The sequence below is a fragment of the Phocoena sinus genome, chromosome 5, assembly GCF_008692025.1.
Source record: "Phocoena sinus isolate mPhoSin1 chromosome 5, mPhoSin1.pri, whole genome shotgun sequence".
NCBI classification, from domain to species: domain Eukaryota; kingdom Metazoa; phylum Chordata; class Mammalia; order Artiodactyla; family Phocoenidae; genus Phocoena; species Phocoena sinus.
In genome coordinates, this window is record NC_045767.1 from 58844829 (window position 1) to 58858988 (window position 14160).

General features: G+C 38.4%; 1 pseudogene; it reads right to left on the bottom strand.

Annotated features, from left to right (window-relative positions):
• Positions 1 to 12316: 12316 nt before the first annotated feature.
• On the bottom strand, positions 12317 to 13767 carry LOC116753939 (annotated as a pseudogene).
• Between the last annotated feature and the right edge of the window lie 393 nt (positions 13768 to 14160).

The following is a 14160-nucleotide window of genomic DNA, read 5'->3' on the forward strand; positions in this document are numbered from 1 at the left end:
AAATGCACATCAAAACTACAGTGAGATATCACCTCACACCGGTCAGAATGGCCATCATCAAAAAACCTACAAACAATAAATGCTGGAGAGGGTGTGGAGAAAAGGGAGTCCTCCTACACTGTTGGTGGGAATGTAAATTGATACAACCACTATGGAGAACAGTATGGAGGTTCCTTAAAAATCTAAAAATAGAACTACCATATGACCCAGCACTCCCACTATTGGGCATATACCCTGAGAAAACCATAATGCATAATGTACCACAACGTTCATTGAAACACTATTTACAACAGCCAGGACATGGAAGCAACCTAAGTGTCCATGACAGATGAATGCATAAAGAAGATGTGGCACATGTATGCAATGGAATATTACTCAGCCCTAAAAAGAAACAAAATTGAGTTATTTGTAGTGAGGTGGATGGACCTAGAGTCTGTCATACAGAGTGAAGTAAGTCAGAAAAACAAAAACAAAAACAAAAAAAACCAGATACCGTATGCTAACACATATATATGGAATCTAAAAAAAAAATGGTTCTGATGAATCTAGGGGAAGGACAGGAATAAAAACACAGACATAGAGAATGGACTTGAGGACACGGGGAGGGGGAAGGGTAAGCTGGGACGAAGGGAGGAGAGTAGCATTGACATATATACACTACCAAATGTAAAATAGATAGCTAGTGGGAAGCAGCTGCATAACACAGTGAGATCAGCTCAGTGCTTTGTTACCACCTAGAGGGGAGGGATAGCGAGTGTGGGAGGAAGGTGCACGAGGGAGGGGACATGGGGATATATGTATATGTATAGCTGATTCACTTTGTTATACACCAGAAACTAACACAAAATTGTAAAACAATTATACTCCAATAAAGATGTTAAAAAACTATAAACTTATAACATATAAACATGATGTTAAAATTGACTAAGTTTGTAGGAGTCATAACATCTGGCTAACTTCTGGAATATGAATGTGTTAATGAAAGGGTATTCAAAGGTCACAATAAAAGAAGTGTTTGCAAGTGTAGCTTCTCTCTTTAAGTCTGCCACAATGTCTTGAAACGTGCAACCAGCTACTTAGAAGAAACATTTTGTACGAAAAAAAGGAAACTAAAGAAGATAAATATGAAAGGAGAGAAACCTCCTTTAAACTGGACTGTGCTTTGGGCCAGTAAGAAGGTGGTTCAAGGGAGTTTCTAGGCAAGAGACCCAGGCAAAGTGAAATAACCCTTTTTAAGAGTGTAGTGGCTTTAAGGAGTATAGTTTCGATATTGAACTGCAGCAGATATGCCCAGAAAGGATTCCAGAAAGGACTTTGTTTCATCAGTGGCCAATTCAGTAAAAGGATGATGTTAACTTCAACTGGGGTTGGAGGCAAAGGTGAATTGAGTAGGTAAAAGTTGAAACCCCTGATCAGTGTGCAGTAGAGTCAAGTTGAAAAATGGAACACTATCATGCATTTTTAAGTGTTTTGTACCTCCCAGTATAGCAGAAGAGTTTTGCTCTCTAACCTATGAGTTTTGCTAGAAACACTGCCAATGAAAGATATTGAATAAGACTAGTGAAAAGGCCCTAGTCCCATTGTAAGATTCCTATTTTAGATGAGAGACTCCCAAGCTCCTGGGAGGTAACAGTAGACAACTACTAGGGCTGGAATCATACAATCTTAATTGATTGTTTCCTATGATTCAGGTACTGGTAAGTTAAGTGCATTTTATGAATCATTTTATTTAATCATAACTCTATAGAGAGTTGTATTTCTATTTAATATATGAAGGAAATAAGGCTTTAAGCAATGAAGTGTTATACAAAAATCCCAAATATGTTAATAGCAAAGATGGGATAAAAAACAAGGTATATCTCTTTCCAGAGCCTGTGTACTATATACTATAGACTATAGTATATAGACTATATACTATACTCTACGTTGGTGAACCATGCAATTTGTAAGTCACTCAGATTTGCTTTGGTATAGAAACCACCAAGGGGCTAGATGCACACCATTGTGAATAACATTTAGCACATTTGTGTAGTTAGAATCTCCGCTTGACCCATAAGCTCTCAACAGAGAGAATTTCCAGAATAATAATAAGCATGAAGCAAATACAACATTAGACTTAAAAGAAGAAAAGAAACTAAAATCACTAATAAAGCAATACAAGTATAGTATTTATAATTTGTTTTTTTTTAAGTCATTATTAGTACAATGCATGTGAAAATATATGAAGTGGAGAATAATACCCTGGAAAGGAAATGTTTGGCTGCAGACTCTCAAAGCATTCCCTCCCTTTACCTAGTGACATTCCTGGGAATAAAGAAGGCAGATAACCCCATTGAAAGTCTCCTTGTAAATATACTGATGTCAGACCTTCTGGCGTTTTGTGCTCAGGTCTTAATTTATAAAGATAACTGAGTGATCACACTGTGAAGTCAATGCTATTGAAAGAAAAATTTAATGTTACTTCCATTTCCCATAGAAACAAGAGACATGGCTCACCACACAGATCCACAGGAAAAACACCAGGTTTCGGTCAGGAAGCAGAAGCAGAAGTGAGGAAAAACCCATGTCTTTACTGGAGTTTCTACAAGAAAGGCAAAGCAAGACAGGGTAAACAGTTTAGGATTGGGTGGTTTGAATAAAGTTGGCTGGCTTTGGGCTATACGGGTGATCTCTAGTTGCCTGGGACCTGGCCTTGGGTTAATTAAGACAGAAAGCTACTGCCTGCTGGGGTATATGAGCCAGCTAGAGGAGGAATGGATCTGGATTGATTAATTTGCATATCAAAGGTTTGCAGGCCAAGTCCCTTGCCATCTCTAAGAACTGGCTAGCCCAGAAGGGACAGTCTCCTCATCCAGAAAGTTTTTTAAGATGGCAAAACATGTGACACAGGTGTGATGGACCCAGGAGTGATCTCCTTGGAGCTCTGGAGTATTTCATCAGCCTGGGATTCCACCCATTTGAGCTGGCAATGGGCCCTATTGTTTCTAGGACACCTAGAATTCATCATTTGTGCCTGGCTCGTTTTATTCACTTATACTTCTAATTTCTTTGTAGTCGAGTCATTTCCTGTTTAAATCTCTTCAGCTTTTCCTCTTCAACCCAGAACTGACTGATATCTCTGCTCTGCAGTGCATGAAAGATTCTTCTCAAAAGTAAGCCATTTGTGGGATGTTAGTCTGTCATGTGAAAAAAGACAAAGTAATCAAGAGATTCAGTTAGCCCACCTGATTTGGGAAGCTTTCCACCAGCTCAGCTCTTATTCAACACCCTGAGGCCTTTTATCCAATCACTCATGTTTAACCACTTGTACTAGGAACAAATGTTAGGGTGACCTCACAGAGTCTATAACTGAAATGAACAGAGGAATCAGCAGTCAGAGCGACCCAAGGAAAACTGTGGGCAACTCAGGAATCTTAATTTAATTTTCACTTAGAGTTCTCAATCAAAAATTTAAAATATGATTATAAAAATAATATCTACTCCTGATGGAAAATTTGGAAAAACAGAAATATAAAACAGGAAAAAACACAAGTCCACCACTGACATAGATTGGGTGTATTTATTTTCATTCTGTGTTCTCTGCCCACATGAATGTATAAAATTGAGATCATACTATATATAAATGGTTTTATGTTAATTTTTATCTAACACTATATTATAGTCATTTCCCATGTTATAAAGCATTGTAAACATTGATTTTAATGGCTGTATAACATTTCATCCTACAAGTAAATTTATTTAAACATTCCCTTTATTGGGGCACTTAAGTTGTTTACAGTTGTTTTTTCATTTGTTTTTTGTGGGAGTTTTGTTTTTTTGAAGTAACACTGTAATGAATATCTGTACATATAAATATTTTACTACAATTAAATTTATTTGCTAAGGAAAAGAAAGGTTTGAAAACATCATAATATACAGAAAATAAATATATATAAAACAATACACCTGACAAATAAACAAATAATATTTTCTAGCAAGAGAGTCCTCATCTAAGGCATGCTTTTAGCAGAATCTATCTGATCTGTCTACTATTGCCTATGCAGGGATCCACAAACCATGACCCATGAGTTAAGAATGTTTTGACATTTCTTAAGTGTTGTAAAAATAGAATACAAAGATTAACAAAGACTATATGTGGCCCACAAAGTCTAAAATATTGACTGTCTGGCTCTCGACAGAAAAAAAATAAAATTTCTAACCCCTGAATTATTGTAACCAAACAACAAATCTATGAATTTATGGGGAAAAATAAATTTGCTAGAAGCATCAACATTAGGAAGTAAAACTGTTCTGCTACATTAGGAGGCACAAAACACTTAAAAATGCATGACTATGTTATATTTTTCAACTTAACTACACATGTTGATCAAGGGTTTCAATTTTTACTTATCAAATTCACCTATGGCTTAATGTGGAAAATGTCACTTAAGCAATGTACCTATCAGAATATAAAATGGAGATATTTCATGACCAAAACAACTTATTTCTGCACAACTGATGTGATGAAATGTGGAGCTTAGAGACCTTTTATGTTGATATGGGCCAGAGAATGCCCTAATATGGCAAGAAAAAAACCTGGGGAGCTATATTTGTAGTCCTTATGCCTCCCTCTGCTTTGTCAGCGCTCACAATTAATTGTATCTTTGATATTGTTAGTAAAGTAAACTAGTTAAGGGCCTTGATTTCTTAATTCTCTAATAATTTGATCTTTAGTGTTAATTCACAGTTTCTGTTCAATCATTTTCATATATAAAAATGTAATGGTTATGTTTTATAGAAAGAAAAACTAAAGAGTGAAAAAGGAATACTGTAAACCTGAGCATTTAGGATTATATTATGGACTAAATGTTCATGTGAAATCCTCAAATTTATATATTGAAGCCCTAATCCCCATTGTGATTGTATTTGGAGGTGGGGCCTCTGGGAGATAATTAGGTTTACAGGAGGTCATGAGAATGGGACCCTCATGATGGGATTAGTGTCCTTATAAGAAGAGACACCAGAGAAAGGGCTCTTTTTCTCTCTCTAATATGTGAGGACATATCAAAAAAAGATGGCCCTCTGCAAGCCAGAGAGAGGTCTCACCAGAGCCCGACCATGCTGACACCCTGATCTTGGACTTCCAGCCTCGAGGACTGTGAGAAAATAAATTTCTGTTGTTTAAGCCACCCCAGGTCTTCAGTATTTTGTTATGATAGTCCAAGCTAAGACAGATTTCACCCAGGATACTCATGCTAGAATAAGGACATGGTAATATTGAAAAGCTGACTAGGCCAGTGCTGATGCAGGGATAATGCATGATGATAATGTTGACTAGAATTACGTCTACCAAATGAACATTGAACAGATGAAGATGGATGTTGTACACATTGCAATAATTGGTATTATTTTTCCTGACTTCATGTGGGAGGCAGGAGTTAGGTCCTCAGTGTCTGATGTCAGTCTAACAGGCAGTGAGCCATCAGCCTTAGATGTCAGAGAATGAGATGTTGTTAGCTCCACTTCATCTTGAATTTTTTTGTGTGTATACACACTGCGGCTGGTGATTTTTTTAAAAAATGGTGATAGGTAGCCATCATGTATGTTAAGCTGCTTGTCATTTTCTTGAAACAATATCAATTGATTCTTAATACTGGCTGGCATTTCCTGTATGATAATTCATCATTTCCTAGAAATATAATCTTTAAGGTTTGGGTTTTTTTTAAAACCTCATTGTTAATGTTTTATTCTAGTCCTTAAGTAATCAATCTCTTCTTTCAGGATGCTGATGAAGCTATCACAATCTGTTACTCCATCCACTTACTTAAATTTTGTTTTTTCATCTTTATAAATTGTTGGATTCATTCAAATGTTATTTATATGGCTTTCACCAAAATTGTTTAAATTGTTCAGATTTGGGTTTTATTAATTGTTTTTTAAAATATAATGAGGCATTAACATATACACACTATATATAAAATAGATGATCAATAAGGACTTACTGTAAAGCACAGGGAACTCTACTCCATACTCTTGTAATAACCTATATGAGAAAAGAATCTGAGAAAGAATAGATATATGTATATGCATAACTGAATCACTTTGCTGTACACCTGAAATTACCACAACATTTTAAATCAACTATACTCTGATATAAAATAATTTAAAAATAAATAAATAAATATAATGATGCAAAGATCAATATTTAAGGGCTGGCAGTATTCTATCTCTTTGAGATCCATACCATAGTAATGTAGAATCTGAAGAATGTAATCCACAAATATGTGACTTTGAACCTGAAAACAGACCTTGGAGAATACGCAAGGATGATGTGGTAATTTCCAGCTAGAGATGGGAGAGGTTATGTCATATTATGTATAAACTGTAGTTCTTCATGGGGCCAGGAACATTGTATATGACTAGTGACATTGCAATCATTTCTTTTCTAGGGTACCAATTGCTCTCCAGGATTAGACACCTGTGTCACTCATGTGGTTGTAAAGCTGTGGTCACAGTTTGTTGTTGTTTGACCATCAGAGTAGAAATATGCATTTTTGGAAAGGCAACGTAATTTATTTACTTTCCTTTTATTATTTATGTATTTATTTTGGGTACACATGTAATAATATTTGAGTAAGTCAAAGGATATAATTTTACAGTAAAATATACATGCTTTTCTTAAATTCGTTTTGCATGTTTTCTTTTCGGTGAAATTTTCAGTGATTTTTTTTTAAAGCTATACCGCATAATCATTTATTTGTATCACAATGGAGTTTCAAGTGTTCAGATGATTAAATGAGTTGTCCCTTGAGGAATAGCAAAAAGGGAAACACTATTGTGCTGCTTCATTAGACTCACACGTAACCAAATAATGAAGGAAAACCAATCTGAAACTAACAGTAAGAGGTCACCTTATTAAAACTATCCAAGTCAACTTAAAACAAATGAATGCGATATAAAAGTTAAATATCTGTAGCATTTTTCATCATTGAATATGGTTAGAATTTTAAAGTCTGTTTATTAAAAAATGTTGATTCTCATTGGGTACTTTATAAATTTATCCATCTATCTATCTATCTATTTATTTATTTATTTATGGCTGCGTTGTGTCTTCATTGCTGAGCACGGGCTTTCTCTAGTTGCAGCAAGTGGGGGCTACTCTTAGTTGTGGTGTGCAGGCTTCTCATTGCAGTGGCTTCTCTTGTTGTGGAGCATGGACTCTAGGTGTAGGGGCTTCAGTAGTTGTGGCTCACAGTCTCTAGAGCACAGGCTCAGTAGTTGTGGCACATGGGCTTAGTTGTTCCATGGCATGTGGGATCTTCCCAGACCAGGGCTTGAACCTGTGTCCCCTGAATTGGCAGGCAGATTCTTAACCACTGCACCACCGGGGAAGTCCCTTATTGAGTGCTGTTTTATATTTGGGTAGGCAGCCTTAGGCTTAGTTTCAGTTTCTAGTTTTGTTTTGGTTTTTTTTTTAATCTATTTAAAGTCCACTACAAAGACTTACACTAGTTGTAAATTCACACTTTCACATTTTCAATATACATTTACTGACAATTACTGTGATTCGGGATATTTAGCTTGATAATAATATCAAAGACCTGTATTAACAAACCACTTAATATTTGCTAAGCTCTGTTGAAATGTTTTACAGGTACTAACTCATTCCCTTTTTGCAACAACACGTAGAGCTAAATGCTATTACAAGCACATTTAAAGTAAAGAAACTGATTATCAGAGAAGTTAAATTACTTGTCCAAGAGCACATTGAGAAATTAGCAGAGACAAGACTCAAACCCATGCATGTTAGAACTTTGCTCTTAACCAGTGAGCAAAATGTAATAATTAAAAGATGGTTTAATAACAGAACACACCAGATATATGAACAGTGCCCTGGTGCCTCAGAAAATAGTCAGTCTGGTAGAGAAGGCTTTCAGAGAGGTCATAACCGAGTAAAATGAATGAGTTGCAGTTTGCCAGAGAAAGAAAGAAACTGGAATATTCTAGACAGGAAAAACACAACATGTGTAAATCCAAGGCCACGTGAAATAACGGGGCTTGATTAGGAAAAGCTGGGAATTGTGTGGGAAGAGTGGTGTAACTGATGCTAAGAGAGTGTGGGTGGGAGAAAGCCAGAAGCTCAGTTAGTCTTTTGTGTAAATAATGTAGTTGTAATCATCTGTACAACCTTTCTCATGTACTAAACTTTAAGTGCCCTGATGGTAGGGAACATTTCTGTATGGTTTACTGTACTCCCAGCATCTACCTCAATGTCTCTTGTTTTTCAATCAATATATATTAAATGAATCAATGAGTGATGAAGATATGACTTGATGGATGCATTGGGGTTCTTTGAGGTTCTTTTGAAGGTTCGTTGGTTATAAAGGAGAGTGACAAGATTGCACTTTTTTGCTTGCTTTTTTCTTTTTTTTTTGGCCATGTCCCACAGCTTGTGGGATCTTAGTTTCCCCGACCAGGGATTGAACCTGGCCCGACAGTGAAAGCACCGAGTCCCAACCACTGGACCGCCAAGGAATTCCCTGCTTGATTTTTTAGAAACATAACTATGGGAGTAGTTTTGTAGGAGCCTTTGGAAGTAGCCTCTCTTGGAGATAAATGATAATTTATACATAAATATGCTTCTACAATACTGCTGCTGAGTAAATCATGAGAACTCTCTATTTCCTCCTGTAAAATGAGGGGGTGAGATAATCAGGTAATCCTGCTCAGCAAGTGTGTAGCATGAATTAGAGCCTGTGAGCATGGGTCTTACTGTGTTGAGAGTTATACAATGAGCAAGATTTGCATAGCAGAGCACCCATGGCTGGGGCCTGGGAAGCACAGGGAGATCAAGCAGGGGCCATTTATGATAAAAACCACAAAACCAACTTTAGAACGGTTATACTTGACTTATGTCCAGGTTGGGATCAGGGACAAGATGACTTTAGCACTTTGGATAAGTCCTAGAAAAGAATTTTCCTAAGGAAAATATCACTGTCTAAAATCTTTGAAAACAGAATTCGTAGTCTGGACCATAGGCCTCCTTATTCCAGCAATTTACTGATATATTGCATAAAAATCCTCTTTTGTCCAACCAGCCCATCCCAACTCACAATTCTTTTAATAATAGCTAAAGAAACTAGGGCCTCCAAAAGATAATAGATGAACAATAGACGAACTAACAGTGGGAGAATTCCAAATAGTTTCAACTGTTTTAGATCATGATTTTTTTATGATTCAAAGCATAAATTGTTTTCCAAAAAGAAATTCTTCTTTAATAAAATAACGATTTAAAATAATTAATTATTTTCTTTTAAATATGTAAGAAAAATAAATTAATGAGTAAAATTGATAATGATATTAATTCTAGAAGAGTAATTTATAGAATACCTGCTCTTATATTATCTCCACAGACAACCTGTAAATCAGAAATCCTGTATTCCTCTTCTTATTGTGTAAAAGATGACACTGAAGGAAGCAGGAAGTTTTAAGTGATTTACCCCAAGTTACACAATCATAACAAAATTTAGAACTAAATATCAAATTTTCTCAAAGGACTGGAATATCATTTTCTGTCTGTTAATATCTATTTTAAGTGTTGGTGTTCTCCGGGAGTTCTGATACATATTTAGCATGTGAAACCTTTGGCAATGCTCACAGAACAAGCAGCTGGAGTTCTTCTGGTTTGATCTCAGCAGCTGCTTTCAGAATTATTGAAGCCACACTCTTTCCCCCTCTACTTCTGCACTTCTTGGGAACTGTTGATGTCATGCTATCTTTTCTGCAAAAGCTGCTATTCATCTTTTCATAAATAATGCATTTTTGGTAAGACTTCAACTTAACTCCTCCTTAACCTTCTTCTCTTGTTTCTTCTCCTTCCCCAGTGACACCTAGTGGTGTTTTGTTTACTTCTATTTTGTTTTCCAAGAAGATATCTTTACCTTGGTGATGAGACCATTATTACTTCCTCGTAGCCATGCATTTTGAATTAGTGTATTTAGCACACCATTAGTTTCTTACTTGAGGTGAACAAAATGATTTATCTTGCCCTTAATTTTCCTTTTCATAAACTTGTGCTAGTAAAGTGCTGAGGCCATATTTTCTCTGCAACCTTTCATCATATATTTTGAAAACCAGACCAAATCATATTTTAGAGACCAATACATGCCTTGTAAATGAGATGTGTCATGATGGTGGCATGGACAAACTTCTCTGAGAGTTCAGAGGAGCGGGGCATAACTTGGGTCAGGGATGTGCAAGGGAGGTGTGGAAAAAGAACATTTAAGATCAGTCTTGAATAAAATTATGGTTGTGCTGCTCATTTAGAGCATAGTGAGGTGAATAATAAGTTACAGCGTCAGAAAATTTTATATTATTTTGGTGCCCATGACCTGAGGAATCTCTGATAGAGTGCTATGATTCATTAAATGCACAATAAATATTTTCTGATTATATGAATCTACTAGTACAGTTTGATTTAGTTCTCTTTTGATGGAGTAGAAGTTGTAATTGTTCCATAGGGAACAAAGGCTCAGATAAGATCACTACTATTGAGTGATGGGAATGAAGATAAGAAAAAGTCATCTTTTAAATCAAAAGATTTTAAAAATCAGTATATAGTGAATGGGATATACTATCCACAGAAATGCTTCTCCTTCAGGAATGATCTGTAATAAATAGTTAACTTTAGTCAGCATTTGCTATTTGTTAGATATTGTGCCAAGCTTTTCACATGCATTTTCCCATTAATGTTCATAACAGACTTATATGGTACTACCAGACACAGTAATTTACAAGTGAAGGAAAGCAGGTGTAGTGAGGCACAGACACACAAACTTGATCTATGTCAGAAATGTATTCAACCTTCACTTTTAATCTCAGGAATAATACACTTTGAAGAAGATACTGCCTGGAATATGACAAAGCAATGAACAACAAAAACTTTATTATTTTCATTTTGTTCCTGCTCACCTGAAAAGCATCAGAAACTGTATTTAGCAGAGAAAAAATGGAGATTTTCAAGCAAAGTTCCAACGAGCATTTATCAAAGCCAGTGGAGAAGGGGAGCTTTGTTCTACAACCTGCCCTAGTTTTGTCAATGAGAATATCCCTATTTTATGCATGAGCATAAGATAATCTATGTTAATCTATGAAATGCATAGATTAACCAAAAAATCATTAGAAATATCCTATTTCTTTTGTTTACATTTTATTACCAATAAACACTCTGCTTGATGAGTTGGTCACCTTTGTGACTTACTTTTAAATTCTACTCATAAACACTGTCAATTATATTATCAAGCCATATGTTAAATTTTGATTTTGATGGTAAGCACAGTCATACTTCTAACTGCATATTTTTTTGGCATCCAAAATTTAGTTGTTTGAGACCTTGGTTATTTGGGCTGCAAACTACATGCCTAGACAGTACTACAAAGACAGTTTTTAAATTTTTGGTACTTTTTGACTACCTTTGACCCAAAACACACCATTTCTTAAATTTCTTTTAACTCCTTGAGATATGAAATATTTCAAATATATAGCAGTTATGTATCCCAGCAATGAATTCCCAAAAGTCATTCCTACTGCTCAGTATGTTGATTTTAAGTAAACTACAATAGAAGACAATTTCTATGAATATTTTTAAGTGTTAACTACAGATATCACAACACCATTTTTTTGTTTTGTTTTTTTGGTAAACTAATCTAACATTAATTGAGTGGCAACTTTGTATGTCTGGCCTTGTGCAAGGATTTTTCATTGACAATATTCCATTTCATCGTCACACCAACCCTGGAAGGTAGGTATCACCCTCATTTTTGTCAGAAGAGGAATATGAGGCTCAGAAAGGTTAGGTAGTTTGTCCAGTCACACAGTTGGTAAGAGACAGAGCTGCGACTGAGTCTCAGATTCAAGTCCCTGCTCTCTCTTGGGTGCCGCCCCTAGGGAGGAAGGAGGGAGCAAAAGCAGCAGCAGCCATCCTTCCATTTTCTTCCCTGAGAACCAAGACGTTACCAAGAGAAGGAGCCTGTCCTTTCCCACAGACCGTCCCCTCTCCACCTGGGGAGGATGCAGTCAGTTGAAGAGCCGAAACATAACTATAAAAATAAGTAGCAGGGACAAGACGCCCAGCAGCAAGCAGTTTCGGTGCTGTGGGAAGGTCTTCGCGCCGTTCACAGCTGCTGTGGGAGGGAGCCACGTGGGCTCTGTGGACAAAACGGGGACAGTGGCTGGGTTAAACAGGCCCCTTTTGGGTCGAACAGATTTTAGATCACAACGTCTGGAGCAGGCAGCAACCGCTGTTAGCACGGCCACCATCATCCTCTGTCTGCTTATTTTACCAGTGTTTGTGATCCAACACGAATTCAAAATTGGGAGAGCATACAAGTTTGTGCTTTACGTGTCCCAGGACTGTCGTCTCACCCATCCTACTGTCTCCAAGTCCTACAGACAGGACAGCAGCAAAGAGCAGGCGGTCCCCACCGTCACGTCCAGAGTCACCTTGCCCAGGAGGCGCTGCACCTTCCCCGACTTGCAGATGAGCAGCTTGCCAACCTGACCCTCGGTTAGGGTACAAGCATTCTCTACTAGCCTGGCTTCCCGGTCTTTCTCCTGCTTTATAACCACCATCTGTCCGTCCTCGCTCTGCACCGCTGATTTGGTAGGCTCGACATCCAGAGTAGGCGGCTGGCAGGGGAGCCAGTTTTTTTTTTTTTTTTTTTGCCGTACGCGGGCCTCTCACTGTTGTAGCCTCTCCCGTTGCGGAGCACAGGCTCCGGAAGCGCAGGCTCAGCGGCCGTGGCTCATGGGCCCAGCCGCTCCGCGGCATGTGGGATCTTCCCGGACTGGGGCACGAACCCGCGTCTCCTGCATCGGCAGGCGGACTCTCAACCACTGCGCCACCAGGGAAGCCCCCGAGGAGCCAGTCTTGCAGCTGCAGGAACAGCAGCTCTTCCTCCTGCGTGAGGCTCAGCTTTCTGAAAGCTCTGCCACAGACATATCCTTCAGGAGGCCGGGGGACTTCCTGGCTGCTCTGGGGGGAGCCTTCATCTTGGCCTCCTCCTCTCATCTCGTGGCTCGTCTTTCACTTTCACAGCAGGCCCCTCCCACCTCCATGTCCTCTTCCTTGAGACAAGGTTTAACATCTGGTTCTTCATTCTCTTCCTTAAAAAGCCAGCCCGAGTGAGCCAGAAGCAGCTGCACAGGCATATTTCGAGTGTCATTCCTCAGCCCAGGCTCATCGATGAAATCATCCTTCTCCAGCGTGCACAGGATCTGTTCTGTTTCTTCATCCGTCTCCCTCTTGTTCTTTTTGATGTTGATGTTGTGAGAGGTCCCCATGTCCGACACATTCACAGCCTTAGTTCCCCTTTTTCTTCATCATATCATCTGGGCCCTGCTCAAAGATGGAGTGGGACCGGAACACTTCTGGGCACCCCCCGCCCTGTCCATGGCCCTCTCGCTGTCGGTCTGTATCCCTTTCACGCTTTTGTCTGTATCCCTTTCACGCTTTTCCTTCTTGACGGTTACTTCTTCCTTGGGCTCTTCCTTGATCTTACGACTGATATTTGGGGTGCAGGTTTTCTTCTTGACTCCCTGAGGGTGAGGTCCCTGGAGTGGATGGAGGGAAGGCAGCCCGGGGTGAGGGGAGGCACCGGCCTCTGCAGGAAAAGACCCCTGTGCCCCAGAGAGGAAGGGTTGGGGCCCTCCCGGGGTGCTGGGCTCACCTGTGACGTTTTCTTCATGTTGCCCCTGCGCACCGGGGCTGGAGCTCCGCATCACGCGCATCCCGACTTCACCACCTAGGCAACCTGCAGCCGGGCCTCGGTGCCGGGGTGGAAGTCCACGACACCTTTTTAAACTTAACCTGAGTTCAGTTGAGTATCTTTTCATCTTATTAAAAAACAATAAAAAATTAATAAATTATTTTATTTCTATAATTCTTATAGCTTGCTGATTACTCATCAACATTATTAAAATTAAGAAGAGGTTTTTTAACTTATAAAATATATTCTTTGGAAATACATAATATGCTATTATAATGGGTTCTGTGTGGTTATCTACTGCTACCATAATGTTGTGTAACCAACAACCACAAAACCTATATGCTTAAAACAATAAGCTCTTTTAAGTTCATATGTGTGTGTGTTGGCTAGCAGAGCATCTGGTCTCCAAGGGCCT